Source organism: Procambarus clarkii, chromosome 50 (assembly GCF_040958095.1).
Source record: "Procambarus clarkii isolate CNS0578487 chromosome 50, FALCON_Pclarkii_2.0, whole genome shotgun sequence".
Classification (NCBI taxonomy): Eukaryota; Metazoa; Arthropoda; class Malacostraca; order Decapoda; family Cambaridae; genus Procambarus; species Procambarus clarkii.
In genome coordinates, this window is record NC_091199.1 from 11,808,187 (window position 1) to 11,809,730 (window position 1,544).

The window sequence follows — 1,544 nt, forward strand, 5'->3', positions numbered from 1 at the left end:
GGGGGGGGGGGGAGGTGACTGTTATAAGCAGCTCCGAACAGGGGGGAATTTGTTGCAAGAAATCCCCAAAGGGGAACTACTGCAAGCAGCCCCGAAAAGAACACACACACACACACACACACACACACACACACACACACACACACACACACACACACACACACACACACACACACACACACACACACGCACACAAACACACACACACACACACATAAGTGAGACTAGTGACAAATTGAGTTGAGAGGCGGGACCAAAGAGCTAAAGCTCAACCCCCGCAAGCACAAATAGGTGAGTACAAATAGGTGAGTACACACACACACACATAAGTGAGACAAGTGACAAATTGAGTTGAGAGGCGGGACCAAAGAGCCAAAGCTCAACCCCCGCAAGCACAAATAGGTGAGTACAAATAGGTGAGTACACACACACACACACACAGGGGCCTCGCGGCTAAGTGGACAGCGCTTGGGGTTCGTAGTCCTAATGGCCCGGGTTCGATTCCCGGCGGAGGCGGAAACAAATGAGCACGGTTTATTTCACCCTAATGCGACTGTTCACCTAGCAGTAAATAGGTACCTGGGAGTTAGACAGCTGCTACTGGCTGCTGCTTCCTGGGGATGTGTGTATTTACCTAGTACCTACCTAGTATGTGTACTCACCTATTTGTGCTTGCGGGGGTTGAGCTTTGGCTCTTTGGTCCCGCCTAAAATCAGTGGCCCGATGCCAGAGGTACTGAAATACCGGGCCGATCCGCGGCAAAGGTGGAGCAAGCTCCTAGCACTTTGCCATGTTGCAAAAATCAGTTTAATATCGAGGATCCCATATGGGGATTGTATCAGATATTAAGCTGATAAGAACAGATACTACACTTGTGTGTGTGTGTGTGTGTGTGTGTGTGTGTGTGTGTGTGTGTGTGTGTGTGTGTGTGTGTGTGTGTGTGTGTGTGTGTGTGTGTGTTAGAGAGAAAAAAATGTAGTAAATATAACGTGAAAAATAGACTATTTAGAAAACCGAGGTCCAAGAGCTAATAGCTCGATTCTGCAGACACAAATAGTAAAAAGCAAACAGTAAATACACACATACACACACTCCAATAATCAAATATTTGTCTGAAAATTAATCACACGCAAATTTAACCTTCGCTAAATATTGAAGGTGCATGATGCAGCTATAAATAGATAACAGGAAGTCATGAATCTGTTGAAAATATACATTATAATCGAATGCTTTATTCACAAGAGGCAGAACCAGTCGCTACAACTGTGGCTTCACGGAACAGGTGGGAGATAAGTAGGAATATTTACCAAGGTCTTGGATAATTCACCAAGGTCTGTGGAGATACTTGGGATAATTTAGCAAGGCCTTGGAGATACTTGGGAATATTTAGCAAGGTCTGGGAGATACTTGGGAATATTTACCAAGGTCTTGGATAATTCACCAAGGTCTGTGGAGATACTTGGGATAATTTAGCAAGGCCTTGGAGATACTTGGGAATATTTAGCAAGGTCTGGGAGATACTTGGGAATATTTACCAAGGTCTT

The 1,544-nt window shown here is 45.1% G+C and overlaps 1 pseudogene; it reads right to left on the minus strand.

Moving 5' to 3' along the window:
• Positions 1-710: 710 nt before the first annotated feature.
• Positions 711-884, minus strand: LOC123750496 (U2 spliceosomal RNA; annotated as a pseudogene).
• Between the last annotated feature and the right edge of the window lie 660 nt (positions 885-1,544).